The sequence below is a fragment of the Rhincodon typus genome, chromosome 12, assembly GCF_021869965.1.
Source record: "Rhincodon typus isolate 14 chromosome 12, sRhiTyp1.1, whole genome shotgun sequence".
Lineage (NCBI taxonomy): Eukaryota > Metazoa > Chordata > Chondrichthyes > Orectolobiformes > Rhincodontidae > Rhincodon > Rhincodon typus.
The window spans coordinates 303,402-320,325 of NC_063343.1; positions in this window are offsets into that span (position 1 = coordinate 303,402).

Consider the following 16,924-nt stretch of genomic DNA (forward strand, 5'->3'; position numbering starts at 1 on the left):
CTGTTGTGTAAGAATTGTGCTTTACTGTAGTAATAAGTAATTACAAGCTATGAGTATCAGTTTGCCTCGTTTTCAGACTGCTGGCAGGAGGGTGTGCATAATCAGCCTCAGTATATGTTCCTGAGACACATTTGCAGTCCTAATCTTCCAGTTATCTAGCTCAAGAATGGTTATGACAGCCTGCAGGTGATAAGGCATTCTACCAATGCCAAATATCCAGTTACTTACATGACATACTGAAGGGCTGAGTGTGCCCAGAACTTTGTGGTCGCTTTTTTTTTGTTTTTGTTGATACCATTGAGAACATTACTTTTTTGTGCTTTCTGGTACTGCTGATGATTAGCCTCAGAATAACTGATCTTGTGTACTCTTCCTCTTGCACTTTTCAAGTGCCTTTTTTTTGCCAGTTCACAAGCTTTGGTTTGATTTCTGTCTGAAAATGTTGGAAGTAGCCTCTGAGCTTTGGTTTACATATTTCTCAGTTAATGTGAGGGGTCCTCCCACTGAATCCTGTAGATGCTTCAGTGTATCCCTAATGGCAAACTAAATGGGAACTCTAATCCAATTATTAGGGCATTCTTGATAACTCTAATCATGGTCTTTTCATTGCTTCTTTGAAAGTGCAGATGATGAGTTGAATGCAAGTATTAAGACTTTACTAAATGGTTCTTCGAAAGTTAGTATTGGAATTTAAAATGTTGGTTTAATTCACAATTGGGGTTTACCCTCTGCCTGGCATGTCAGATCCCATATCTCTTTCAGTCCTGGTCAATAAAAATTTTGATATTATATCTTGCATTTTTCTAATACCTTTATACCCTGCCATTGGAATTTTGTGAGATGTAGATGAAATGGCCACCTGGTGGGTTACTACCCATTCCTCATTTGGCTGGCATGAGGAGGTATCCATTTCCTCATTGTACTTTGTACTTTGTCTTTCAAGTAATAGCACTCCGGTATCAGTTCTGGGTAAATTTCTCAGACTACCATATTGCTCACTTCTGTTAAAGAAGGCACATTATTAGCTATATTCCCTTTCCTGTTTTACTTTCTTTTTTACTTGAAAATTGGCAGAAACCTGAATTTTGATAGACATCTCTTCCTGTTTTTCTGGGGGCCTGACATCTACTCACAGCACAGTCACAAACTAATTCAGTATGCGCCTCCTGTTGCATCCGTTCCTCTTATTTCTGCTTGGTTGTTCCAGCACCTGGGGTGAGGATAATTATTTTTGAACCAGCCAGCTCATTCCCCAAGATAAAATCAATTCTTCCCATGGGATTTGTTGTACTACTACAACTACAACGTCTCCATTTATGAAGTCACTCTTGATCAACTTCATGTAATGGGATCAATTTGTAACCTCCAGCTAACATGTTTTTCTTCATTGGCCCCTCCTAGAAGACACACGTTATCAGCCAGAATAAACAACTGACTCCAGTGTCTCAATACTTTTTTTATTAGTTCACCTCAATTTGAAGAATGAGGAAATATTGCTGCCTTTGAAATAGTGATGAGAACCTTGTGACTTCATTCTCTTTTTCAATAACCAAGGAAGAATTTTCTTGACTGTCAAGTTATCTCTCAGTTAAGGTTTTAAGGGAATATGCTCCACTTAAACTAATTTAATACCTATTTCCTTTTCTGATATATTCTATTGAGGATTCCTTTGGCATTCCTAATACAGAACTGGTCTCCCATTTTACTTACCAGCAATTATTTTCAATCTTATTACAATACAGGCATATTATTTTCTTTATTACTTTTTAGTTTATTATTCATTTAAACCTGCCCATCCCTTTTTAAGGTCATGGTTGATCCATCCTGGGTCTCAAACCTTTTTGTGCTAGCTCTTATAGGCCTCAACTCTGCTGGATTTCAAAATCTACCTTCTCTTTTAAATTCTTGCAATGATGTAGCCTCAGCAACTCTGGGATATTCAGAAATTCTCAATCCCTCTGGGGGAAGAAATTCCACCACATCTTTTTTAAATGAATGTCCTCTTATTCTGTAACTGAGACCTACTGAGATTTCTGTACTAGTGGAAACATTTTCTCAACATTGACCCTGTCAAGCGCCTCCAATCTAATATGTTTCAATACGTTAGGCCTAATTTTTAGCCATTCATGACAGCAACCCTTAGGAAACAGCCTAGTGAATCTCTTGAATTGCCTCCAATGCCAGTACATCCAACCTTAAATAAAGGAACCAAAACTGTAAAAATTGCCCAGTGTTCAGGAATGTGTAGATTAGGTGGGTTATAGAGGGATGGGTCAGGGTGGGATGTTCTGATGGTTGGTGTGGACTTGTTGGGCTTTAGGGATTCTATTATCTGTACGCAGTACTCCAGGTGTGGCCTCACCAATGTTGTGTACAATTGTAACAAGACTTACCTATTTTTAAACTCCAGCTGCCTAGTAATAAAGTTCAATATTCCATTTGCCATCTTAATTACTTGTTGTAGGTCCATGCTAACATTCTGAATTTCATGTATAAGAGCACCCACATCCGTCTGCACTGCATTTTCTCAGAATCTTTATTTAATGGTCTGCCTTTTGATTGTGTATAGCAGGAATGGGGGAACCTGCAGCCTTTTGGGGTACCAGTTGTGGCCTTCTGTCTGTTTGTCTGCAAATACTAAATCTGCCTTTTTAAATCTGTACCACTTTAAATTTTTACTGGTAACTCAGTCATTTCAAAAACTTTAAGACAGTAAAGGAAGAGAACAGAGTATTCAATGAAGAATGGGAATTGCTGTATCACATAGTTACTGTAAAAGATAAAATGTTTACTCTGTGATGCCATGATTACAACACTGAAAAACTACAATACATATCAGCATAATGCAACTCAAGGACCAAAAACAGCAAGTATTTAAAGCTGTGTCAGGACAAGGGACTGATATCACTGAAGCAACTTATAAAGTAGCATATTTACTCAGAAGTAAGCCATTTAGCAATGTGGAAATCATAAGAATGCATTGTTGAAGTTGTAGAATGCTTAGATGCAAATAAGTACCCCTTTCAAGAAGGACAATAACTGATCAGCATGAATTAGACCTCAATGTAACAGAACAACTTCATACAAAATGCTGAAGTGAAGACATTTATTATTTGATTTGCCTTGGATGAATCCACTGACTCAACGCAGGTGTTATTTTGTATTTGTGTTATAACGGCAGATTTTCATTGCCACAAGCAATTACTAGCTTTGGGTACCCTTGCAGTGAGGACACGTGGAATTGACATCTTCACTATCTTCAAAGAAAAATGCCATGAAGTGAAACTGAATTTATGTAATTTAGTAAGTGTATGCACAGATGGTGTACCTTCCAGGAGGAAAACGTGAAGGATTTTTTTTTGTTACAAAAGAATTACCAGATCCAGATACGTCATTGTCATGCCTTTCATTGTCTTTTGCAGCAATGGAATCTCTGCGCAAAATCTACTGTTTTAAGTGACACATTAAATAAAGTTTTATAGATGTTGTAAACTACATTCGAGCAAATGTATCATGGCATTGCCAATTTTGCAACATGCTGTGTGGATCTGCCAAATCATTCTAAAGTGTGCTGGTTGTCACAAGGACAAATACTTCTAGGCAGCAGCAGAGGAGCAAGAGAGCTGATGTTCATCAAACATCAACTTTCCTGCTTCTCTGTTGCCTGGCCTGCTGTGTTCCTTCAGCTCCACACTGGGTTATCTCTGACTCCAGCATCGGCAATCCTTACTATGTCTATAAAACTTATCTTTGTGAAAGTAAATCACAAGATATTTTGTGAAACTGAATGAACAATGTGAATTGTCAAGAGGATTTCTGTAGAAATGCTGCATTTATGTGAGATATAATATCAAAGCAAAATGATCTGAGTTTTGTTTTTTGCAAGGCAAAACGGAGTCTGATTTGTGGCTGAAAATACAGGCATTTCAGAAAAAGCTGACTTTTTTGAAACCTCTCTTTAACTGATTGGAACTTTCAGCTGAGCACTTTCCTGAACTGGCAAAAGTAATTTAACGAACAAGATACAAGTAAATCATTAAGGAAATGTGATGTGAAAGAGTACACATCTGTTCTAGACTCCGATTGAAGAATACAATGAAAGGTGTGCAGATTTTGAGAAACATGATCTCTCACTAAAACTAGCTTTTCAACCACACCTGGTTGATGTCTCCAAAGCACTTGATGATTTACAGATGGAATTGATTGAGCCCACAAGCTAATATTCTGAAGTCCTTATTTAATACTAAGAAGTATCCCATTGAAATATGGAGAAATGCTGTTGAATACTATGTCTATGTCAACATGCTCATTGGATGCTGCCTTGTTTTGGTACAACCTACTGTTGTGAACCAACGTTTTCATGTGCTGCAAATTAAAACACGCTTGAGATCTCAGATATTCATCGAGAGGACCAATTAAAGCTACGGTCAACAGATGTTGGAACAAAATATCTGATTCCTATCTTGCAATAAGCAATCACGAAGTCATTAAATGGTTTGTCTAAGTTCACTTATTAGTACTAATATCAACTTTGCCAAACAAAAATGAGATTTTAATTTAAAGTCCTCAATAGCAGGCTTTGACTAAAATTAGTAAATGTCAATTAAAAATGACTGTTGTATATGTTAAATTCTCAGCACACAGCCTAATAGGATCTGTTAAAATGTGGCCTTCCAATGTAAAAAGGTTCCCCTCTCCTCTATAAGTGTGTAATCTCCATTAAAATGAATTCTCTGGAGATTTTGGTGAAGACCATGTTGGAAGTTTGCTAGAATGCTTGGGTCTTGAAGCTGCTCAATGTTGAGTTTTTTTTTCTGAAACTGTTTCTTTGGCATCAGCTGTTTCTGGTGGCATTTGATGGACATGGAGGAGTGGATGAGCCAATGGTCTGTCATCTGCATTGGTCAACACTTTTGGTTATGAAGACATTCTTTTGGTCTTGGGATCAAGTGACATAGTCAATCAAGTGCCAGTGCTTTGATTGTGGATGCCTCCAGGAAATGTTGGACTTGTCTTTTTGATGGAATAGTGTGTTGATGGAACAGCTGGTGTTTCTCATATTTGGTGAGTAGAAGAATCTTGTTGGAATTGCAATTCCCAACTCCTTCCTTTTTTTCAGATTGTTCCTTTCCAGGGCTGGATGACATTTCTGACACTGGTGTTGAAGGCATGTTGGTGAGTACAGTGTCCAGGATGGAATAGAAACCTTTTTTTGGACTCATCCATGGCATCAGGTTAGAACTTGTTGGCAAGTTGTAGGTGGAACGTTTTGAGGCAACAGGGAGTTTCCGAGATTTGGTTCTTGACAAGTGCGATTCCATGTGTCCTGGGTTGATCCTCAGGTTTTCCTCTCCAGCAGGTGTAACCACTACCTCCCTCAGATGCCCTTTGCAACTCCTGCAGGGTAGTGGTAAGCAGTTCCTGAATTCTTGGGAAGCAGGGCAGTTTTTTTGTTCTAGATGACTGTTTTGCTAGTTATGAGGAAGATTAGGATGTTCCTGGATCTAACATTGAGTTTGATTTTTGCTTTTCAGACTGCAGGTAGATGAGCCTGCTCGATGAGGTTTTACAGCCAGGCTGGTCATGGAACAGACTATTTTTAGGACACTTTTCTCAGCCACTTCCCTATGAAGTGTGAGCAGAGGGCTGCTAGTCATGAAGAAAGCCGTAGAAACGCTCCCCTGTTCCAATTCTAAGTGAAACAACTGAGTCAAACTCTGTTGCCTACATAAATAAAAACCAAAAGGACTGCGGATGCTGTAAATCAGGAACAAAAACATAAGTTGCTGGAAAAGCTCAGCAGGTCTGGCAGCATCTGTGAAGGAGAAAACAGTTAACGTTTTGGTCCGGTGACCCTTCTTCAGAGCTAATGGTGGCTGGGAAAAAGTCTATCCTGTGGTTTACTCCCACCCACCTCCCTATTTTCTGCATATAAATAGAGTCCAAAGAGACAGGCAGTTGGACAGAAAGGAGTTGCTAACGATCAGGCTGGGAGGGTAAATAGTTGTTAATAGCAACTGTTAGCCTGCCATTACACACCCCCTGTTGTTAGTCACTATGTGGTAATGATGCCTGGTGTGTGGGGTGGGGGGTGGGGGCTGGGACATGGGAGAGTTTAGGCCCTAAAATTATTGAACTCAGTATGGAGTCCAGAGGGCTGTAGGGTCCCCAAGCGGAAAATGAGGTGTTACTCCTCCAGCTTGCGTTGGGCTTTGCTAGAACACTGCAGCAAGCCAGAGACAGATGTTGGCCAGGGAGCAGGGTGGTGCATTGAACTGGCAGGCAACAGATAGTTCAGGGTCTTTTTTGCGAGCAGAATATAGATGTTCTGCAAAGTGGTCGCCAAGCCTATACTTCATTTTCCCCAGTGTAGAGGAGACCACATTAGTCTACTGCATTCGCTGCTCACAGATTCTGGGAAGTGCAGGTGAAGTGTTGCTTCACCTGGAAGATACGTTTGGGCCCTTGGATACTGGGGAGGGAGGAGGTAAATGGGAAGGTGCCGTAGGACTGGGGAGGTGTTGGGGTTGAAGGAAGTGTGGACCAGGGTGTCCCGGAGGGAACGGTCCCTGCCGAAGGCAGACAAGGGAGGGGAGGGGAGTATGTGTCGGTGGCAGAAATGGTGTCTGATCATCTTCTGGATGAGGATGCTGGTGGAGTGGTAGGTGAAGATAAGGGGAACTCTTTGCTGTTGCGGGAGGGAAGAGAAGGGGTGAGGGCAGAAGTGCGGGAGATGGGTCAGGCCTGGCTGAGGACCCTGTCAACAACCGAGCTGGGGAATCCTTGGTTGAGGAAGAAGCTGGACATTTCGGCGACTCCCTTGTTGAAGTTGGCCTCATCTGAACATATGTGACGGGGACGGAGGAGCTGAGAGAATGGGAACCTGTAACCGGCGAAGGTGCAACACCTGCCCATTGACCTCCTCCCTCCCCAGTATCAGAGAACTAAAGGGCCCAAACATACCTTCCAGGTGAAGCAACACTTCACCTGCACTTCCCAGAATCTAGTCTACTGCATTTGCTGCTCACAATGTGGTCTCCTCTACACCTGGGGAAATGAAGCGTAGACTTGTTGACTGCTTCACAGAACATCTACGTTCTGCTCGCAAAAAAGACCCTGAACTACCCGTTGCCTACCACTTTAACACACCACCCTGTTCCCTGGCCAAAATCTGTCTCTGGCTTGCTGCAGTGTTCCAGCGAAGCCCAACGCAAGCTGGAGGAACAACACCTCACTTTCTGCTTGGGGACCCTACAGCCCCCTCGACTCAGTATTGAGTTCAATAATTTTAGGGCCTAAACTCTCCCATGTCCCAGCCCCCTACCCCACAAACCAGGCCTCGTTACCACATAGCCTGCCATTACACACCCCCTGTTGTTAGTCACTAACAGTCCCCATTAACAACTATTCACCCTCCTAGCCTGATCGTTAGCAACTCCTTTGTCTGTCCAACTGTCTTTCTCTCTTTGGGCTCTATCCTATTGTTTACTCCCTATCCCACCCACCTACCTATTTTCTGCATATAAAGTGATGTTTTCCCAGCCACCATCAGTTCTGAGGAAGGGTCACTGGACCCAAAACATTAACTGTTTTCTCCTTCACAGATGCTGCTAGATCTGTTGCCTACATGTCATCTGGAAGCTACAGCCTTCTAGATCTCTCTATCCTGTTCCTGTAACTTCTAGCCAATTGCTTTAAGGCTTTGGATGTCTTAGGTGGGACATCTTTTAATGTAGCTATACTGTAGAACCTCAGTAGAGACACTGCCCTTGGCAAAGAAACCTTGATGATTGGTAATCTCCCTAACAGCTGTCATAAGATTTTCACACCAATATCTTTTGCCTGGATCACTGAGGATTTGTTTAGGATTGCACTTTTTCTGGTTCCTCCCCTCTGACCTTACTGCCATGGGTGGCCCTGCCAGGTAGTGAGTACTCCTGACTGCATCACTCAACTCCATGGTAGCAAAGTGGTAATCCACAAAAGGACAAGTGTATGACTAGCACTAATTGTTCACATTTGTCTAGAAATTTATGTATTTAGGTTACTTTTCCAAATGACTTTGACCTCAAAAACCTTCAGAGAACTAAAGCTAAAATCAAAGTGCCTCTATTAAAAGCTAATATACCAAAATGATCATATCATATCTTATAACAGCTAATCACTTGCAGGAACTTTAACTTAAATGGGTAAACTTGTGTGTAGTCACTGGGGAAACATTTGGATAGCACCACAGCCACACACCTTTAGAGGCAATATTGACTGAATCTGCTTTCATTGTCCTTTTGGAAAATGCATTCCAAATAACTCAGTGTAACTTTCTTTGGTTCCTTTTGTTCTTAAGCATGTGTCATCTGGTTATCAAATATTCTGCCACTAGAAGTCATTTCTGCTTCCTTGACAGGTATTCATGATTTTGAGCCCCGACATGAAATCTCCCCTTCTCTATGGAGAATGGAGTTTGTTTCATACAGAGAAAAGGCCCTTCAGCCCACTGAGTCTGCACTGACAAAATTACCACTAAAGGTACACTAATTCTAATTTCCTACACATCTCATATCCTTGAAGGTTATGATATTTGAAGTGCTCCTCGAGTTTTTGAAAGGTTGAGATTTCTGGCCTCCACTATCTTCCCAGGCAATGCATTCCAAATTCCCACCACCTACTAAATGAAGATATTTTTTTCTCGAATCCCCTTTGCATCTCCTGCCCCTTACTCTAAAACTATGCCCTCTTGAGATTGATCCCTCAACCAAGGGGAACAGCTACTCCCTACTCACCCTGTCCACGCTTATCTATGTCATTAATGTACCCCCTCAGTCTTTACTGCTCTAAAGAAAACAATCCGATCTAGTCTCTCCTTTATAACTCAATTTTTCTGTCCCAGGCAACATCCTGGTGAACCACCTCTGTACCCCCTCCAGTCCTATTACATCCTTTCTGTAGACAGGTAACTAGAACTCCATACAGTACTCCAGCTGTGACCTAACCAATGCACTGTACAACTCCAACATTTACCTCCCTGCTCTAATATGCTCTGCCACGACTGCTGAAAGCAAGTGTCCCTCTCCCTCCTTAACTATCCTATTCCCATGCTTTGCTGACTTCAGGCATCTATGAATAATTACCTGAAGGTCCCTCTGTTCCTTTAATCTACCCTGTCCTCTGCCATTCATTAAATACTCGCTCATCTTGTTTCCTCTTCCAAACTGCATCACCTCACACTTATCAGTGTTAAGTACTATCTGTCACTGCTCTGCCCATCTGACCTGCCTGTCTATATCGATCTAAATTATATCAACAGAACTTTACTCATTTGTACATGATTACATTTTTCAAAAATGTAATCATGAATTTGTTAGGCATGATCTCCCTCTGACAAAACCATGCTGATTATCCCTAATTAACCCATGCCTTTCCAGTGGGTATTAATTCACTCCTTCAGAACTTTCTCCAATAGTTTCCCTACCACTGATGTGAGACTCACTGGTCTGTAATTTCCTGGAGCATTTCTACCACACTTAAAAAGTGGAATCACATCAGCCATCCTCCAGTCCTCTGGCCAGAGAGGAATTAAAAATTGTTGTCAAAGTCCATGTAATTTCCTGCTGTGCCTCCCATAGCAGTCTGGGATGCAATTCATCTGGGCCAAGGTATTTGTCTGTTTTTAAGCCTGACCGAGCCTCCAATACCCCCCCATTTCCTATGTCAAAATGTGCGAGTTCCTTTTCCTGAATTCCATACTTATGTTCTCCTTTTCCAGAATGAAGACCAGAGAAGTATTCATTCGGTACCCACCTTTGTCCCTAATGGACCCTACTCTTTCCCTGGTTAACCTCCTTCCCTTTTAATGTATTTATAAAATATTTTGGGGTTCTCCCTAATTCTGTTTGCAAGTCTTTCCATGCCCTCTCTTTGCTCTTCTGATTGCTCCCTGCACTTCTTGTATTCGAGGGCCACACCTGAATTGCTCCCTTTACACTTGCTAAAAGCCCTTTCCCTTCTTGCTCATTCAGTACCAAATTGTCCTAGACATCCAAGGTTCTCTAAACTTATTGCTGCTACATTTCCCCAAAGAGTTCCCAAGTTATTTGGTTTTACTATCTAACCATTCTAGTAAGTTCCTTCCACCTTGACATCTCTCTTTAAAAGAGGGTGTTCACGATTGCTCACTGAATTAATCAGTTTTTATAAAGATTTCTTTTAATGTTTCTTAAACTAAGAACAAAAAAAAATTGAATAAGATGATAATCATGGGTAACAACTTACCATTAGGACCTCCAAGACTGAAGCATGAGTATCCCAGAAGAACGTAATATCACCTGAACCTAGTAAAAGGATGAAATTCTCTGGTTTATATTCATTTCACAGAAAGATAAATTCTAATATTAAAGATATTAGAGATCTGTTGAATTCAAACTCTGATCTTTTATTTGCCAAACTGTACTCTAATTTTTAGCACAAGTGTTCTGTTGTTACTAAGCAAAACCTTCCAAAGGCCAATTTGTCAAGCTACATCTAAATGTTGTTTGTGTCTTTGTTGAACTGGACTCTACTGAAGATAAACACCCAAGTCGTATGTCATGACATAGAACGGTACAACACAGTCCAGGCCCTTTGGCCTACGATGTTGTGCTGAACTTTTGACCCTAAACCTAAGGTCTATCTAATACTATCATCAAATGTTATTGATTTGCTATGTATCTCCAGAATTTTCTCCTCTTTAATTGAAATGGTTATTAGTAACAGAAGGTTGTTCTGAGACATTTAGTTGGACCTATTCTCCCAGAAGTTGCTCAATCTGATGAGGACAAGTAGCCCCCAGAATACAGGAACATCAGTTAGCAGCAAAATGGTGCAACAAACTCTCCTTAATATCGGTACATTCAGACAATGAAGGCCATCTGTTTAACTAGGACCAAGTAATCATAGTAGCCCAAGCCAAACATAGACACACATGGGAATTCCTAGAGGCATGGTTCTCCACCTGCAATGCAATCAATAAACCAGAAATGACACTACTCACCCTAACGGCCTGGACAGTATAAATTCCAAGTGGAGTAGAATAACATTGCTTCATTGGAGGCTCCACTGATGATGTCACTTAGCATGGTGACAAAACATCTGAACGAGAACAAACCAGCTCAACAAGCAAGTCGACAACCCTAACCACAACCTGAGCTATAGCTCTTTGCCAAAACTTTAAAATATGTTACTTGTTATGTGGAAGAAACATTTTCCACTTCTAATCTTGCCTGGAATTATCCAGCTCTGTATTTACGTGAAGTATTTCTGCAACCTCATTTTAAATCAATGTTTGCATGTCTTGCAATCCCAAATTATACAACCCAACTATATTCATTCCCCCTACCCCCCATGATGTGGCATGAGCAATAACACAAAATTTGGAGAAATACAGACAGTAAGAAAGAAATCATAATCTCGACATCAAATAACAGTATTGTGATTTTTCCCTTTAGCCTTGAATGGTGACTTCAGAATCTCCCAATTAAGCACCACTACCAAAGTTTTATAAATTTGTATCTTATTATTAATGTAACAAACCACCTTATTTGTACACTACTTACAATTCTCTCCTTCCCTGAGAAAACTGAGAGCAAATTCCTGACCTATAAATCAGAGATCATATTTGGGGCTGCAGATTGCTGCTTGCTTTTCCCAATCATTGTCCCTCTGTTTCTTCACCACAACATCCCCCACATGATCCATTGACACTTCCCCTTGTCCATGAAAGAATCATCAGCAAACGACCAGTATCACCAAGTCATCATTCCTGCTCTCGCACCAAATCCCCATGACCTCAACCCTTCAGCAGATCAGGGACAACTACAACTTGCACGGTTTTGCCAAATTAGTTTGCTCAAAGGAACACACATGCAAATCTGTGGCTGCATCTTATGTATCTTACGGCCCTTAGCTTGCTTTCCTTGTTCTTATTTGGAAACTGCCAGCCTCTTTCTACTTCACATTGATTTCAATGCACGCTCTCATTGACTTAGAGGCCACCAGCCTCTGTGTGGGCTACATTATGCTCTAAGTGTGCACGGTCTTCAGTGGTCAGTTACAGGCTACCAGTCTCTGTAGATTGAATTATTTTTTAGTCTAGGGGAGAGGCTGCAACTTGTCATCGTGGAGAGCACTAACTAGTCAAGGACATAGACATGTTGCTGCATGGCACTGTGTTACATCAATGAGACACTCGAAGCATGTATTGCAGCTTACATGGCAGATTAGGTCCGATTAGATCACACCAGATCCTAATATTGGCAAATGCAGTAGTCTTTGCCTCTGAATATTCAGAAATGACTCCCTATCTAGCTTCATTTTGTATTCAATCCAAAGGTCATTCATTGTACAAGAACGCATATTAAATATTATGGCCTCAAGTAATCATGACCATTATGTTGTATACATAATTGTCACCTTATCATGTCAGCTAAGCAAGTGGAATCAGACAAAGGTATTTAAAAGCAGTGCCTGAGCTTTCCATTACAGAAACACATTCCATAGCTAGCACTGGAAGGCCACAGTTTGTAGCTGCTACATTCATGCACTGAATTGTAAGTACACAAGTACATGGTCTGTGATGTGGAAGGGTGTATTTTCTTTTGGTGGGCTATCAGAATGGCTTACTGGCAGAATTATACTCCAACATAATATGAAAAGTTTGGTTGTGCAACTTATATGTGGATAAGATGACATACATCGGAGCTCCTGATCGAGGCATAACATTAAGTGGGGCAGGGAGGCTTTCCGAGAGGGTCACCCATTGTGCTGAATGTGAGCGCTCAGGAGTTCCTTCAATAAATATATTTCTGAGATTCCCCGGAAATGCTCATGTATTTGACATTGGCACACTGGTGGCTGGAGTCCTTGTGTGGTTGCTTCAACTCTAGAGACCATGCAGGTGACAGCAATTACAATGTTGTCTTCAAGCCCAGCAAAACAGTAACCACCCCAACGACCCTCAACCCCACTCCCCACACAGCATCCAGAGAGAGAAGCAGCAGGTGAGTATTCACCAAGGAAGGAGGTGAGATTGATGGGCTGGCCCTTCACCGCCCCCCGCCCCCTTAACACCCCACAAACCACAGGTCTCACCATCATTTTATGCAATTCTTAACGACCGTGCAGGCACTGGTTAAGGATAGCTCAGGCCATCATCACTGAACTATCAGCGGCAGCTGGAGCAGGTCTCATGTTCCAAAGGGACACATTACTTCAGATTCTGTTGGCGATCTGGGAACAGCCCCTGCTTAATGTAAAGGACATGTACACCTGGTCATTTTTTGCAATGTTTGAGATCTTTTCTGTTTCTGAATAACTGTTGTGTTACCCATCAAATTAGGCACATGGTAACTTTGAGTATTTCCAACTATAAATGCCATGTCCTGTTGCCATTAAGGAAAAAGCAGCAGTGAGACAATGAACTAACATCACATGGCACTAAGATTAGGTTACTCTTAAGGCTTCAATCAGCATATTATACTAAAGTGTTGTGCACTGAAGTCTCTCAACAAATTGGGAGCAAACCCCTTTAACCTTCCAATGTTTCAGAGAGCGTGTGCACTGCTAAATGCTTAAGCATCCAGAAGGACATTGTTGAAACAATGGGAAGCAGCAGTTTGTGCAACTTTTCAGAGATTGGATGTAAATGCTGCCCATTGAACTCCTCCCAGTCTTGAATGGCAGAGCACAATTTTCTAAGGCTGTTAAATAGAATGAGTCTTTCCCTCCTGTAATTTTCACTTATTCCATACTCTCGTTATGAAGGTGAGTGTAAATGGGGAATGATGCACGCTGGCTAAGCCCTAGCACATTCCGTGCTTAGCCTGTGTTGTCCACATTAAAATGACTTTGGCTATGGCCAATGTCACAGTTCAAGGATCCACATGGCTCAGAGACAGTTCCTGGTTAATAATGAATTCCAGCTGCCTCAAATAAGAACTGAAGAAACTGGCTCATGCTTATGAAAGGGAGTTGCAGTCCCTATGATTTGAAAAAGCTGTTCATCTCTTAAATGGGATAACAAGGTGTAGAGCTGGATGAACGCAGCAGGCCAAGCAGCATCAGAGGAGCAGGAAGGTTGACGTTTCGGGCCTGGACCCTTCTTCAGAAACCATTTCTGCATCTGCAGTTCCTACTATCTCTGAAACATCTCTTAAATGGGGTGTGACTTCACTCAGTTTGACAGTGAAAACTACACCAGAGCAAACAGTACCCTGTGAAAGGTTATTTCCAATGCTGTTTCACTCTTGCCACCTATGTGCCCTTAGTAAGTATTTTACTTCCTCTGCCTCCCACTCTGGCTAATTGCAGTCCTGATTTCCACAGGTGGGCTAAGCCTGCTCTGTCATTGACCCCATTGACCTGGAAGACCTGAACAGATGTTCCCGGGTGCTATTCAGCCCAGAGCATCTCAGCCCACGGAGAGTTTCAGGTGCACATTTACACTTTTTGGTTTGAACATCTGCAGGGTTTTTTGTTCGCAGGCAGGGCTAAGATGGCAGGGCCAGGCATCTCTTAAGTGTGTTGAGAAGCAGCTTCTGGAGGTCTTGTGTGTGTGATTCCTCTCCCTATGCGTGCCTACTGGGACCGTCCTATCAGAGGAAAGGGCACCTGGAATGAAGTCAAGGTCACTCATCCACCTCGTTACAGCAATGGAGTGTAGGTCTGTGCACATATCCTAAGTGTGCTGCACCTGGTTCTCTATAGTGGCTACCAACTTGTCTTTGGTGACAGTTAGGTGCACACATGCCAGAGCCACATGGCATTGAATCTGTTGTTGGACTCCTGCATCTTTTGACCCAGCTCCAGTCCCAGGTGCTAGGCCTCTAGTATCCTCTGAGTGCCGGGGCATTTCATCCTTGACCAACTGCTGTGATGTGTCAGCAATGCACTCGCCAGACTGTGCTCCTGAGTCTAATCTCAATAGAGTACCCACTGGGGTGAAGGTCTCTGAGCTGGGGAGGGTGCAGGTTAACGTTATAGAGGCGAGGTTGAGAATGTCCGGCACTACCTCTTTGTGGAGATTCATTGTACGTTGCTGGTGCCTGCACAATGAAAGAGAGGGAATTAGCTGTGTAAAAGGGATAAAAGCTTGTGCAGATTAAGAATATGTTCACAGTGGGTTAATGTGATAGCAGCACAACGAAGCTTATGGCAATTAGTTGGCAATTAAAGCCTCCTATCTCCACATGGATAGTTGTGTTATTCTCCAGCTAATTTGAGAAATTTCTCCTCTTATGAAATGAGTAGCTGGATGTTCAAACACATCTGCCAGTCTTCAAAATCTTTGTCCAGTTATAGGCTAATTTTTGCCTGCAATGAGACAAAGGAAGAGATTATGGAAGTGGATGGACAAGCAGTTAGTGGAGATGCAGAAGTAGAAGAGCTGGTGAGGTATCTCCAGTGTGTGAGCAGGAAGCACTGAGGGCAAGAGGAGTTAGTAGTTTGGTGAGGGGGTGGGATGAGGTGGATGAAATGAGTGGACATGATGCATGCAATGGTGAGATTTGTAGTCTATGAGCCTTGGTGAGAGCTGGATGCAGTGACACAGTTAGAGTGAGAGGTGGTCCTGAAGGAGCAGACAGAAGACAGTGGTGGCACTTACCCTTGCAGAGCACAGATGATTCATTTTCCCATACAGCTGGATATTACTCCTGAGTCAGGATACAGCAATGATCTAGCCTTTTATCTGGGTCCAATCTGGCTGCATCTTGTGGCATGAACTTGCTTAAAGGTTTGCTGGAAAAATGATGGCCTTCCTCTTCAACAGCCCATCTACCATCTCCCTGTCCACCAAAAGGGGTAGTAGCCTTTCTTTCCTTCGTGCTGTGACAGTCAAGCACCGCAAAGTGAGGGACGATTCCTGGTTTGCAGCATCTGAAGTGGTGTGCAGCTGAGTTTTAAATACAGTGCCAGTGGCATTCACCCTGGAGGTTCATGTCAGCGGTGAGCAGTTTTTCACTCCTGTTGTGCAATTCCATGACAGGGGCGCAGTTGAGCACAATTGCATAATTCATGACGTGAAAAATGGAAGATGGTGGGCTGAGTGCTACCAACCTTACTCCAAAAAAAGACTTCAACTGCAAATGGGAACACTATTTCCCCCCTGGCTTTCCCCATAAATAAGTAGGTATCTTTCCATGTTCGATCAAAATTTGAATTCCTGATATTTCCAAAAATGAGAATAGGTTTCTTGCTTTCAAAAAACAATGTGGGAGTTACTGGACTGCAATCTGTCCAAAGTGAACACATTTGAGTTGATGCCTCCACCTCAAATCTCCCCAGTTCAGCAACTGATATAAAGTTTGCTGTAGTACCTGGTCACAACTCCTAGACAGGTGCCAGCTCCCAGATGACTGGTAAGGCCAATAATAAATAGAGTACGGAGAACATAGGTGAGTTACAGAATCAGGATCTACATAGCTAATCCTGTACAATAAGCAAAACTGCTATATAAAAGCATATTGATCAAAGTTTTTCAAAGGACTGTTAAAATGCTGACCATAGAATGTGTAGGGAGCTGTTTTGGGGAATAGGGGGTGAAGAAAGGAAGGTGCAGTTATGAGACTAGATTAGAAATGGAGGGTGCATGGAGAAATTTGAAAATGAGGTCAAAATTTAAGGTGCTCCTCAATTGGGAAAAGCGAGCATAGTGTGATAACGGGGCTCTCTTGTGGTGCAATTGTAGCATTCATAGCTCGGAAGGTCCAGCTTCATGTCTCACCTGTCATGGAAGGATTTTTTTTTTTAAAATGAAAAGCACAGGGGTGATGGGTGAACAGGAATTGGTGCAAACTAGCACATCAACAGCAGGGCTTTGAATGATGTCAATGATAGAATGTAGCAAGGCCAGGGGTGCTTTATATTGACAAATCTAGAGCTAACAAAGAGAAGG